Raw genomic sequence first — 15221 nt, 5'->3', positions numbered from 1 at the left:
AGGCATCTTACACCCAATATCCCCCCCAGCCCAAAACGATAAAGGAGGACTTGGGTCAAAAAATTTTTTATAAAGGCCACTGATCCCCCTGCAATCCAGGCTGATAAGATCACCTGGAAATCCGATTCTCCTGTCTGGATTGACCAGTGGCCTCTAACATCTGAGAAGATTCAAGCTGCCCTAATGCTAGTGCAGGAGCAACTCTCTCTTGGACACCTTGAACTTTCCACTTCCCCATGGAATACACCTATTTTTGTTATTAAAAAGAAATTGGGGAAATGGAGACTTCTACAGGACCTACGTGAGGTCAATAAGACCATGCTACCCATGGGGGCTTTACAGTCAGGCCTTCCATCCCCGACTGCTATCCCAAAAGGGTTCAGCAAAATTGTCATCGATATTAAGGATTGCTTTTTCTCAATCCCTCTTGATCCCTCCGATAGCCCTCGCTTTGCATTTTCCATTCCCATAGTCAATCATATAGGGCCTAACCCCCGATTTCAGTGGTCTGTGTTGCCCCAAGGAATGGCTAATTCTCCTGCACTATGTCAGAAATTCGTTGCTCAATCTATTGACCCTGTCAGGACTCAGTATCCTTCGGCCTATATCATCCATTATATGGATGATCTCCTCATTGCTGCCCCTTCCCCCTCATTGACACAGACTATAGCCCAGGCTATCGTCAGCGCGCTCCAAGCTTGCGGCTTTAGCATTGCCCCAGATAAAATTCAAACTCAATACCCCTTCACCTTCCTAGGATTTCGACTTGAACCCGACCGGCTCTTCTCCAATAAGGCTGAGCTTAATCGCTCTTCCCTCAAGACTCTTAATGATTTCCAGAAGCTTTTAGGGGACATTAATTGGCTACGCCCCTATCTGCAACTTTCCAAAGCAGACCTCCGTCCGCTGGAGGACATTCTTAGAGGGGATGCTGACCCTTCCTCCCCTCGTTCTTTGACCCCGGCAGGTGAAGCTTCCCTCAAAAAGGTAGAACAGGCTATAGCTACACAGAATATTGGATACTTCTCCCCAAAATTATCCCTGTACCTCCTCATCTTCCCTACTGAATTCTCTCCCACTGGACTCCTATGGCAAGATCCTTCTCCCCTCATTTGGATACATCTCCCCATGTACAATCGAAAGATTCTTACCCCGTACCCCGATTTGGTTGCCCGTATAGCTATGATAGGCATTCGCCTTTCTACATGCCATTTTGGCCGTCCCCCTGACCACGTGGTATCCCCTTATAGCAGAGAACAGCTCGACTGCCTCAAATCTCAGAATGATAACTGGGCTGTACTCATGTCCACGTTTCAGGGCACCTTAGATAATCACATGCCCAGTAATAAATTGTTACAGTTTCTTAATCTTACCTCCTTCATACTCACACGTCAAACCTGATCCTCCCCCATCTCAGGAGCACCCACAATTTTTGTGGACGGTTCCAAAACTGGCCTTGCTGCCATAGTCATAAACAATCACCCTCGCTCCATCCAAACTCCTTATGAGTCCGCGCAGCTGGTAGAACTTTATGCTGCTTTAACAGTTTTTCACTCCCTGCCCGATACTCCATTTAATCTCTATTCGGATAGCAGGTATGTTGTCCAATCCCTGCTCCGACTAGAAATCGTTCCTGCAATTCAACCAACAACTGCTACTTTTCTTCTTTTTTCCCAACTCCAGCAAGCCATTCGATCACGGTCCTGCCCCTTTTTCGTGGGCCACATACGTGCCCACTCCGGCCTCCCGGGCCCCTTATCCTTCGGGAACGACCTTGCGGACCAGCACACTCGCTTAACTGCCTTAGCAACCACATCCACCCCCTCTACCGCCCTCTCATCCGACCCTGTCTCCCTCACTACAGAGGCACATAGGCTTCACCACCTTAACTCTCAATCACTCCGCCTGGCCTACAAAATTCCCAGAGAACAGGCCAGGTCAATTGTGAAAAATTGTAAGAATTGTGTTACTCTCTTGCCTGAACCCCATTTGGGGATTAACCCCCGTGGTCTTCTCCCCGGCCACTTATGGCAGATGGACGTCACCCACGTCCCTTCTTTTGCTAAACTTAAGTATGTTCATGTTTCCATTGATACGTTTAGTGGCTTTATTTTCGCATCTGCACAATCAGGGGAAGCCACTAAACACATCATTAAGCATATGTTTTTTGCCATGTCTATGATGGGGAGACCTCTCTCCATTAAAACAGACAATGGCCCTGGCTATACCAGCCAAGCCTTTAAACAATTTTGTTCCCAGCTAGGCATAAAACATGTGACAGGCATACCTTACAACCCATAAGGGCAAGGCATTGTTGAACGAGCAAACCAAACTCTTAAAAATACTCTTTTTAAACTCAAAGCCCAAGAAACTCTTTATCCGTTAAGTGGCAATTAGACTTTGCTTCTTGCTCACGCCCTCTTTGTTCTTAATTTCCTCACGCTGGATGCTGAAGGGCGTTCCACTGCTGATCGCCACTGGAATCCGCATACTTCATCTAATCTGGCCACAGTCCTTTGGCGTGACCCCGTCACGGGCCTCTGGTGTGGCCCCGACCCTGTCATTATCTGGGGAAAGGGCTCCGCCTGTATTTTTGATAAAGCGGCTAATAATGCCCGTTGGATTCCATCTAGACTGATTAAACCTTTCGCCCCTGATACTAACCCTCCTAAGCCAGGGTCTTGTCCCTGAGAAGTCTTTTTCTTCTTCCTTTTTCAGAACCACAACCCTGATGACACCACAAATGGGACCTCAGATCCTGAACTCGCTTTCTCTGGCAGTTTATATCCTCTACTCCACCTTCCTTCCGGTCACCATTTCCAGCCCTCATCTCCTGGTCCAACAACGGTGGGAGATCATCAATCCAGTTAATCAAGCCATCATTACCTCCGTTTCTTCTTCCCAATGGCCCCAATGGACGTGGTTTCCTTCCATTCCGGTTGATCTTTGTGCCCTAGGCGCCCCCCAGATGTCCTCAATCCACTACTGCGCCCCTACCTTCCCTGGTGTGCCTAGCCTCCCGGATTACTGGACTCAATACACTCAATTTCCTCTATATGGCTGCCCTGGCTTTGATCAGCCACCACACTGTGGGGACCAGACAGACGGATTTTGTGCAGCCTGGGGATGTGAAACCATTGGTACTGGATATTGGATCCAGGCGAACCAGGATTTGATATCAATAACCCGCAATCTATCCCGTCCATCTGTGTGCTCCCCCAGTCCTCCTAATTGTAATCCCCTCATTATCACATTTACCAACGCGGGGAAACGAAGTGTTAAATGGACAGATGGCTTGACTTGGCGTTTACGACTCTATAAGAAGGGCGGTTTTGATGATGTTCTTCTTTTCACCCTCCGCCTCCGTGTGCAGCCCCTCATTGTTTCTGTTGGTCCTAACATCATCCTCTCGGATCAACGAAGCCCTTTTTCCCCTAACCCCCAGCCATTACCGACTCCCACGTCTCTCCCCATCCCATCGGTCCCCCTTTTTTCCCCTTCATCTCCGAATACCTCCTCCCAGTTACAGCCCCAGTCACAGCAAGGGTCCCTAAATATTCCCGGTACAGCAGACAGATTTTTATCTCTAGTATCAGGTGCCTATACTGCCCTGAACGCTTCCAGGCCAGATTTGACGATTAAGTGTTGGCTCTGTCTGAGTCCACAACCCCCTTACTATGAAGGTATTGCCTATATGGCAGAACCCAATGAAACAGCTCTAGCTTCCCCACGCTGCGCTGCCTTTTCTCGCCGTCTCACTCTTGCTGAAGTCTCTGGCCATGTCCTTTGTTTAGGCACCATTCCCCGATCTCATGCCCACTTATGTAACTCAACCCTTGACCTCCCCCCTTCCCCTTCCTTTTTGGAAGCCCCGAATAATGGCTTTTGGGCTTGCAATACTGGCCTCACCCCTTGTATATCTCTTCTAGTTTTCAATACCTCCTTTGAATTCTGTGTTCTTGTCCAGCTATGGCCACGTATCTCTTTCCACACAGACAATGATGTTGTGACCCTTCTCTCACCCTCTCCTAGGACACGTAGAGAACCTTTCGTTACCTTAGCTATCCTGTTAGGACTCGGCGGTCTTGCTGTAGGCATTGGCACTGGCACTACTGCCCTTCTCCAGACCCAACACTTGGCCGCTCTTCAGATGGCCATGACAACCGACTTAGAAGCTCTTGAAAAGTCGATCACAGCACTGGAACAATCCCTTACATCCTTATCAGAGGTAGTCTTACAGAATACACAAGGACTGGACCTTCTCTTTTTAAAAGAAGGGAGATTATGCGCAGCCCTCAAAGAGGAATGTTGTTTTTACGCTGACCATACTGGCGTTGTGAGAGAATCTATGGCAAAATTGCGTGAACGGCTAGCCCAGAGGAAAAGGGAAGCCAAGGCACAAGAAGGATGGTTCAACACACTCCTCAAGGGTTCCCCCTGGCTTTCCACCCTGATTCCCACTATTATTACACCTCTCTTTATATTTTTATTGATCTTAACCTTTGGCCCTTGGGCCTTCCAACGTCTAACGAAACTCATCAAAACTAACGTTAACTCAGCCCTTGATAAGTTCCCTATGGTTCAATACCATCGTATTGAGATGATGGATACAGAACAACCTGGCGGCACTCGTTTGCAGTTTTCCAGCAGGGCGGTAACCCAATGACGGGAGTAGCACAGGTCCTCAACCCTTGATGGTTGAGTAACTCCCCCTGTGTAGCCTAAGACAGGGGCCGTCGCTGCCAATCTCACTTATGGATTGACCAGGGAACACAAGGTGTCTTAGGAAAAACTTCTGGTCCAATCTCACTTATGGATTGACCAGGGAACACAAGGTGTCTTAGGAAAAACTTCTGGTGTTAAGACAGATTTGGATGGAACAACGACCAAAGGATAATAAACTTATTCCTTACGCCCTTCTATTTAAAAAAAAGAAAGGGGGAATTGTTAGGGACCAAGACTTTAAGATAAAATAGTCACTCTTCTAAGAATAGATATCATTCACTCTTCTAAGATAAGATATTGATCATAGGCCCAGCCATGCTTGGAGACAGTAAGACGCCACAGGAGATTTTCTACTCCCTTTCCGCGTTCCTTTCCCTTTAGTATTTGCCGACCCCCTTCTGCCCTCAACCTATATATTCTTGTCATAGATCTGCAATAAACGAGCCTTGCTTCCATCCAAACGACTCTGTCTGTCTTGCGCGCAAGGTCTCCCCTTTTCTCTCCCTATGGGTTCTTAGGTTGCCGTTTCCCCGGACCCCTCGGTTGTGTCCGGCTGGACCCGGACAGTTGTTCAGTCATTTAAGCTGTATCCAACTGTTTGTGATCCCATTTGGAATTTTCTTGGCAAAGATACTGGAGTGGTTTGCTATTTCTTTCACCAGCTCATTTCACAGATGAGGAACTGAAGCAGCCAGGGTTAAGGGACTTACCCTGGGTCACAAAGCTAGTAAGTGTCTGAGGCCAGATTTAAATTCATGAGGATAAGTCTTCCTGACTCCATGCTCAGTACTCTATCTACTATGCCACCTCACTGCCCCCCTGATTTGAAATACCCTAAGTCTAATCTTGACCTGACCAAAATCTCCCCAAAATAAATTCAATAAGTAGCCATCCATCTCTTGCTTGAAGATCCCCAAGGAAGGGAAACACACCAGAGGTAGTTCATTCCATGTTTGGGTAACACTGTTAGAAAAAAAATTTTTTTATTAAATTAAGCCAAAATCTCTCTTTCTCTGTAATTTTTACCCACTTCTACTAGTTTTGCTCACTGGGACTAAGTGGAACTAGCCTAATTAACCCTCCCCCCCATAACCCTAAAAATACTTGAAGCTGCATTTTCTCTAAGAGCTCTCTTCTCCAGGCTAACTGTCCCCAGCTCATTAGCCAAGTTTTTTTTTTTCAAAAAATTAATTAAGAATATTTTTCCATGGTTATGTGATTCATTCCCCTTAATCTCTCCTGTGCCTCCAAGTTTGCATGGTCACACTTGTATATACTTTGCTGTAACTCCTCCCTCTTCCTCTTTGGCTCTTGGGAGCCGGCTAGTTAGTGCCTTTTTAGTTAGTTTTTTATGTTAGTTTATTATTAATAAATATTATATTAATTTAATATATAATTAAAATATTGATGAAATTCTAAAATATAATATTTAGTTCTTGGATATTAATTTTAATCTCCACATTTATGTCTAACCACAATACGACAGAATTCTCAAATATTTTTTTTGGTTTGTTTTTTTTCTCTCAAATATTTTTAAGAGAGAATTTCAGTTAAATTAGTAAGTTTTTCACTGGGCATCCAGCCCACCTGCTTTTGGGCCATGGAGGCCACTGCTGCTCTGCCCTCTCCCTGAGCTCAGTCCACTGTCACTGCTGTTGCTGCTGATTCAGCCTGAGCTGTACCCAGCCAGCCTCCAGCCAGCCCACCCCATCCCCACCTGCTTTCCCAGCCTATGCTGCATCCTTCCTCACCATTCCCCACCCATCCTAAGAGTCTGCCAATCCGAGGTGCTTTTTTATTTTTTTCCAAGAGGGTGATGTATAAAAATCTTTCCACTCTAATCCCTTCCCCCACCCCACCTGCTGCTAGCCATTTTTTAAGTCGAAGTCTTAAGCTACCCTGGACTCCTGGCTGAGAGAGACTTGCAACTCAGGAATTTTTTTTTTCACAAGAAAGGGACTCCTCTGCCTTTCCTTTTGAGGACAGAGACCAAATCAGTAGATTTAAAGTCAAAGTTTTGGAAATAAGTCAGCTTTTCCCTTCTCTCTCCTGACTCAAAACACCCAGGGATGGCTAGTTCTCTCATATGCAAATATGCTATTGTTTTCCTTCAAAGGTTTGCCCTTCTAGTCAGGGTCTTTTGTTTACCCTATAAATAAAATCCATTTTCCTTTTTTTTTTTTTTTTTTTTTTTTTTTGAGGAATAATGCTGTTTCAAAGCCTGCTTGAAACTCTGAAACAACAGTGCTAAAAAGTACAGTTTGGATGTGCTTAATTCTTTTCCTGGGAGTTTTTATTTTCATTGGAGATTTCCCACTTTATTTACTTCTCAATAATATGTAGCAGGTTAGGGTATTGCTTAAACTACAAACCAAACTGAAATATTTTGACAACATTTTGAAAGTCTTAAATGCTCAGTGCAGAATTCTCCCTCACTATAAGGAAATTCAGAGCTCTGACAAATGAAATGCAAATGGATGATAAATACTGGGGAGGGGAATGAATCTTAAAGATATATGGGAGTTCATTGCTTGCTAACTATTTTGAGTTTTATCTCACCCTCTCTAATAGTAAACAAGTCTATTCAGATTGGTAAAAAGGATTTTGACTGCACTGCTTGTACCTTGCCATTTGCTTATGTTATTGTATATTGCTGATTGCTTTAATGTTTAGATTTTTTAAAGTTCATCTGTATCAATCTAATTAATATCTATTCTGTTATATGATTCTTTATCTGTACCATTTCCCTAAGACTTGTACTGAACAACATATTGCAAAAAAGCCTATAAGTCTCATGTATCCTGGATTTGTCATCTGATTCATCAAAGTCACATGTTGCTTATATAGCCTTTTCTTCCTTTTTGCCTTTGTTAATTGTCACATATATGATGATGGTTGGATTCCATCAAAAACTGGTTACAACCTATATACAACCTTTGGAGAATTTAATAATCTAAATATCTCAAGTGTTTCTAAAGGGTTCATTTTGTAGCTCAAGTAATTATTATATATCCCCACCTCTGCATTTGTAAAAAAATTTAATGGATAAGGCATATTGCAATCTCATACCAGAGGAGCAGGGAAGGTATTCCTAGGGCATAGTACCCCTAGAAGGCTCCCAAGAGGGAGCATTCCCCAGGTAGCAAGTGGCTTCTGGATAATTTAATACTCTCACTCATCAGTTTATTCTACTCTTCCACCAGAATAATCTAAAATTCTTGGTGATGTTTTAGACCAGTGATGTGCAAACTACAGCCTGTGGGCCAGATGCAGCCCCCTGAAATGTTCTTATCCACCCCACAACATTATTCCTAATCTGATGAATACAATAAGTAGGATACAATACAATGAAACTTCAAAAGAGTTGCCTTAGAAACAGACTGAGAGATGAGCATTTCCTTTCCTTTGGCCCCCTCTTTAAAAAGTTTGCCGTCACTGTTTTAGACCCAAAAAGGTTTTCATCAGCAGTTGAAAAAGTTGAAAGATTTGCTATACCTGGAGAATTTGTGACAAGTATACATCAGTTCATAGGTTTTTTTCAAATATCACACAGCAAGTAGCTATATATAAACTCATGTGAATCCTATATAATAATGGGTTTGTTTGCTATTGTCAATAACTAGGTTATTGTGAATTTTGGGAATTTGGTACTTTATTTGAATGTGCATTATCTACTCTATTACTGTTTTGTTTTTATATATGTTATTTTGTAAAAATCATTTGCACTCACACAGTGAATCATGGCCAAGTTTAAAAAGTAAATGGATCTCATTTTTGGTGAGGAATTTTTGTATTCTACCTTTCCTTGGCTAACACAGTGTGTCACTGATTGTAAGCTACATATTTTTTATTTTAAAACATTTTTATTATTGTTTTTTCCTTGTATTTTCAATATAGTATTTGAGTACTTTGAAGTACACAAACAATATTAATCTTTTTTTTATTTTGCAGTAATATAAGCTTAAAATACATTTGTTCTAATATTAATGCATACCCAAAAAGCTTTACTCTATAGAATAATGCCATTGATTGTTTAAATAATTATGGGACTTTGCTTAATAATTCTGTCTGATTCCAGAAGAAGGAACAAAAAGAGCCTTTGCACAGTGCTAAAGAAGCACAAAGCCAACCTACATAGTGCCGATTAAGCACAAGGTCAAAGAGACTAACCAATCTCAGTGGGATTGATATAATTTTGATCCAAGACAAGAGGATTTGAACTTTTTTGGGGTTCAAGGTTGCAACTGTTCTGATATATGTCAGAGGCCAGACTTCCCTGATCCCCATCAAGCATCTCACTTTGATTCTTGCTCCTATAATCTAGTCTCTTTTCTGTCTTTCATAGTGTGGCAAAATTTCTGTAGTCCTGGCTACTGACTGGGTAACTGAATAATTACTTAAATCACTTAAATTGGGTCCTGATTCAAGGAACTGTTAAAGGTTTATTTTTCCTTTACTTAGATTTTTTTTAGACATAAGACTTTGACATTTTATATTTCATCCATAAGTTTTTTTCTCTTTTATGTGGATTTTTTGATGTTTTTTTCTTTTCCAATTAATTCATATATATATATATTCAGCCATGTATCCCTGTATGATTCCTGTGTTATTATCCACCTCAGGGGGCACTATATTATTGTTGTGACCTTTGATTTGAATTTGAACAATTTTAGGTTAAGAAACTTGCTACCTCCCAGAATCTAGAAGGCAAATCTGTTTGGAGAAGTCACCATGAAGATGCCTGCAGAGACCATACACTGCATCGAGAAGATCCAGAATTAAACTTTGGAATATGAATTTGAACTATGGGGGGTTGAAAGCATTTGTTTTGAATGTATACTTTTATGCCAAAGGAGACTACCTCAAATTGGCTTTTTGTTAATTGATTTTGCTTTTTTTTCCCTTTTATCCACAAATTATTGCAATTTATAAGTTGATTATGTTTTTATGATCCATTGGGGAGACTGGTCTCCAAAGGATCACAGGGGGTATGTATAAATGGAGATTTTGAACATTGGACTACATCCCCCATAAGTCCCTTAGTATTTTCCAAAATTCCCTTTAATCTCTCCTGCGCCTCCACATTTGCATAGTCATGTTTATATATAGTTTGCTGTAACTCCTCCTTCTTCCTCTTTGGCTCTTGGGAGTGGGCTGGTTAGTACCTTTTTAGTTAGCTTTTTATGTTAGTTTATTAATAATAAAAATTATAAAATATAACATTTAGTTCTTGGATATTAATTTTAATCTCCAAGGGTGGAAATCACAAAGAGGAAAATTAGAGTTTTATTTCAGGAAAAAAATTTCTAGCAATTAAAGTAGTCTAAAAGAGGAAATGGGCTGTGTTGGCAAGGAATGGGTTTGTCCTCTTTAAAAGTCTCTTATCAGAAGCTGGATGATCAGTTCTTGGGTATTTTCTAGTGGGTCATTCCTTTTGGAAATGGGTTGACTAAATGGCTACTGAGTTTCTTTCCAATTTTGAAATTCTGTGATTCCCCCCTGTTCTATACCTGAAATCATTCCTCATTTTGTCCTCCTTTGCATCTCTGATGAAGAAGTGGCCTTTCTCTTTGCTAAAGCTAATGCTTCATCTTGTGTTTTTGATCCTCTCCTTTCCTCTCCCCATTGATTCAAAAGTTTTTCCCTTCAATAATGCCTTCTCTAATACGTTCAGGATTTTACCCTGAACTTGCAAACATGATCATTTCTATACACAAATGTGACCCCCCTTCTGAATCACTCACCCAACTTACACTCACACTTGTAGGATTGGCATTTCCAGAAGGATCAATCTCTTAGGCAAAGCCTTCTTTACTCATTTGCTTCTCTTTCTCTCTTGGATTGTAATACTGATAATGTAAATAATCTGATAAGATTTAAATAATTTTGATTTACAACAGCTTGTTCAGGACTGCCTGTAACAAAATATAATTTCAAGTTTGTACAACAATAACAAAGTAAGAAAAGTAGGAACTCTGAGGATACATTTTTTTCCTGGGTTGCTCTCTCTATTGCTAGCTGGGATCTCAGAACCATACTCTCAAGTTTAAATCTGTAACAGCTATATGGTTCAGTGATTAGAGGACTTTCTGTGATAGTTATTAAACTTGAGGTCCTATTTTCAGGACTATACCTCTAAGTGAGAAAGTGATGGAGAACTTGTTAGGATTCATTTTTTCTTTTTTTAATATATATTTTGTTTTCCCCCAATTATATGTAAAAACAATTTTTAGAAGTTCTTTTAAATGCTTAGAGTTTCAAATTCTTTTCTTCCTTCTCACTGGCACACCTCCAAAAGACAATAAGAAATCTGATATAGATTTTACAAGTGTTATCATATAAAATGTTTTTCTACATTAGTCCTTTTGTGGAAGAGATCTCAAACTTAAAAAAAAAAAAAAAGTGAAATGTAGTGTTTTGGTCTGCATTCAGATTCCATCAGTTCTTTCTCTGTGGGCAGATGGCTTTTTTCATCATTACTCTCTAGAAGGGGTCAGCAACATATGGCTCTTTCAGGTGCTGTTACAGGAGCACGCACCGTTACAGGAGCGCGCACTGTGAGCACTGTATGGCTCTCACGAAATTACATTTTAAAAAATGTGGCATTTATGGCTCTCACGGCCAAAAAGGTTGCCAACCCCTGCTCTCTAGGATTGTTTTGGATCACTGCATTGCTGAGAACTAGGTCATTCATAGTTGTTTATCAAAAAATACTGCTGTCACTGTGTACAATGTTCATCTGGTTCTGCTTGTTTCACTTTGCATCAATTCATGACAATCTTTCCAGATTATTCCAAAATCATCCTATTTGTCATTTCTTATTGCACAACAGTATTCCATCACAATCATATGTCACAATTGTGAAGATGGAATGATCTCTCCCCTATTTATTCTTTAGACTTTAGCCACCAAGAATGTATATACCCCACCCCACTTAAGGATTAAGTGGGGGGGGGGGGGGCTGGGGCACGTTCTATGACCCACCTGTGCTAGAGAGTAACAAATCAACCATTTGTCCTCATAAAACTGGAAGGTGGACACAGGAAGTGATGCAAAGAACTATCTTTTAAATATGATGGTAACTTCCTATGGGGAGGTTTTGGCCCTTTGAACTTGGCCTTGGAGAGGAGATTGTGCTTGAGACCTCAGACTGCTTCCTTTTGGATTGCCATGTGGGTGAGTGAAGGACTGACTCCCTTTCCATGGCTTTTCTGGAGGCACTAGCCTCCAAAGAGGCCTCTCGTCTTGGAAGAGGCGTTGTGGCAGAAGCCTTGTTTAATTAGCCTCTGTGCTCCCCTTTGCTGGGGCCTCTGAAGCCCTGCCTGGTTCGGACCTTCTGACCAGGAAGGAATAGTTATCTCTCTCTCTCTCTCTCTCTCTCTCTCTCTCATTTTCCTTGCTTTCACTCTTTTCTATTTGTAAATAAACTACCATAAAAGTCATTCTAACTTGAGTCTTTCATTTAGAATTGAGTAATCAATTCCTGGTGGCCCTACTCTTTTTTTTTTTTTAACTCTTACCTTCCATCTTAGAATCAATACTCTGTATTGGCTCCAAGTCAGAAGAGTAGTAAGGGCTAGGCAGTGGGGGTTGTGACTTGCCCAGGGTCACACAGTTGGGAAATGTCTAAGGCCAGACTTGAAACTAGGACCTCTCATTTCTAGGCCTGGCTCTCAATCCACTGAACTACCCAGCTGCCCCCTGACCCTACTCTTAAATAATTTAATCCAACCATAATTTTTACCCTTAACACAATATGTCCACTCATTCCTCAATTGATGGACAACCTTTCAATGTCCAATTCTTTGCTACCACAAAAAAGAACTGCAATAAATATATTTGCATAAAGGTCCTTTTACTTTTTTAAAAAATCTCTTTAGGATACAGAGTCAGTATTATTGATGGATCAAAGGGTATGCACACTTTTAAAGCCATTTGGGAATAGCTCCAAATTGCTCTCCAGGATGGATCAGAACACAATTCCACCAAAAGTGGATTAGTGTTCCAATTTTCCCACATCCCCTCCAACATTTATCATTTTTCTTTTTTTGTCCTATTGGCCAATTTGATAGGTGTGAGATAGTATCTCAAAGTAATTTGCATTTCTCTAATCAAGAATGAGTTAGAGCATTTTTCCATATGACTATAGATGGTTTTGATTTCTTCATCTAAAAAACTGTCTATTCATGTCCTTTGACCATTTACAAATTGAAGAATAAATTATATTTTTATAAATTTGACTCAGTTCCCCATATATTTGAGAAATGAGACCTTTATTGGAGATTCTTGCTGTAAAAATTTTTCCCAGCTTTCTGCTTTTCTTCTAGTCTTTGGTTGCATTGGGGTTTTTTTGTACAAACCCTTTTTAACTTAATAAAGTAAAAATTATCCATTTTATAACATAAATGTTCTCTCTGTCCTGTCTGGTCATAAATTCTTCCCTTATCCATAGATCTAACAGGTAAGCTACTCTATGCTTGCCTAATTTGCTTATGATATCATCTTTTATATGTAAATCATCTATCCATGTTGACCTTATCTTGGCATGCGGTATGAGATGTTGGTTTGTCCCCGGTCTCTGCCATATGATTTTCCAATTATCCCAACAGTTTTTTGTCAAATAGTGAGTTCTTGTCCCAAAACTTGGACATTTTGACTTTTCAAACACTAAATTACTGGTCATTTGTTAGCTGGTATTGTGTATCTAATCTGTTTCACTGATCCACCATTCTATTTCTTAGTACCAGATTGTTTTGATGATTACCACTTTGTTTTGTTTTTTTTTTAAACCCTAATATCTTTTATATATATATCCTTCTATATTAATTTTATTTGTTACAGGGCTAGGCAATGGGGGTTAAGTGACTTGCCCAGGGTCACATAGCTAGGAAGTGTCTGAGACCAGAATTGAACCTAGGACCTCCTGCTTCTAGGCCTGGCTCTCAATCCACCGAGCCATCCAGCTGCACCTAATGATTACCACTTTCTAATACAGTTTGAGATCTAATACTACTAGACTATCTTCTTTCACCTATTTTTATTCATTGATTCCCTTGATATTCTTGACCATTTTTTTTCTCCCAGATGAATTTTATTATTTTTCCTAGCTCTAGAAATAATTTTTGGACAGTTGGCATGGCATTTAATGAGTAGATTAATTTAGGTAATATTGTCATTTTTATTATATTTACTCAGCCTGCCCATGAGTAACTAATGTTTTCCCAATTATTTAGATCTGACTTTGTGTGAAAAGTATTTTGTAATTGAATTCATGGAGTTTCTGGGCTTATTTTGGTAGGGAGACCCCAAGTATTTCATATTATCTACTGTTAATACATGTAGAATCTTTTTTCTTTCTCTTGCTGCTGGGCTTTGTAAAAAATAATATAGAAATGCTGATGATTTACATGAGTTTATTTTATATCCTGCAACTTTGCTAAAATTATTATCCAACTAATTTTTTTAATTGATTCTCTAGGATTCTCTAAGTATATCAACATTGTAATATAGGGTTTTTGCATTACAATATTAGCTTAGGCAAACCTGTCAGTTGCCCTGGATGGAATGTTGACGATGGCATGAGCCATGGGCCAGGTGCCAGCTGGCAGTTGGGCTGAGACTATAAAAGCCTCTGGAAACCCAAGCCTGGGTTCTGTTTTTCCCCTGATTTCATCCTGATCACTCAACTACCCCCTTCCCCTGGGGCCCAGGGTTGAAGGGTGGTGAAGGATGGTGAAGGGTGGTGGATTGTGGGTAGGAAATTAGGATAGCCTAGATATTAGGACCTTCTTCAAGAGCATCTCAACAATATCTATTTCATTATCATCAAGGTTAGACAATAGATCTGATCAAGTTCTTAACCAGAGACTGTTTTGTTCTGACCAAGGGCACCCAGTCCTCGGTCTGCCAAGACCAACTAGGAGCTTCCATAAGCCTCAGACATTTATCAATTACATAGATTAGGGTTGCCAAACCCTCTTACCTTTTGCCTTGTTCCTTCCCAGTTACCAAATAAACCCATAGCCTTATTCTGAGAATCCTGTGGTTATTTCTTTACCACCATAGACAAGGAGGTCAAGCAACAAAGAGAGAATTCTAAGCTGTTGAGGTTGAACCAAACTTCCATAGGTGAGGGCAGGAAGATCAAGCAACTGCTTCCTGCTGATCTGCCATCATCTAATAGGAGGCAGTTACCTCTGCAGGGAGGAGCCAGATGCCTGACATCTTAAAGGAGCTGTAAGAGCTAGCAGTGAGGTTCACTGGGGACTCAGCTTTGGGTTTGGATTTTGAACCCAAAACAAGTCCATTCCAGCTGAGTTTGCTCTTTCCTTCACACATGCAGCTCCAATCTCCCACTAGACTTGTTACCGGCTCAAGGCCCATAGTGACCATTCACTCCCTCATAACACCATATCATCTGCAGAGTGATAATTCTGTTTCTTTATTGTCTATCCTAATTCCTTTAATTTTTTTTTCTTTTCTGATTGCAATAGCTA

Source organism: Gracilinanus agilis, chromosome 1, assembly GCF_016433145.1.
Source record: "Gracilinanus agilis isolate LMUSP501 chromosome 1, AgileGrace, whole genome shotgun sequence".
Taxonomy (NCBI): domain Eukaryota; kingdom Metazoa; phylum Chordata; class Mammalia; order Didelphimorphia; family Didelphidae; genus Gracilinanus; species Gracilinanus agilis.
This window is presented reverse-complemented; position numbering follows the sequence as displayed.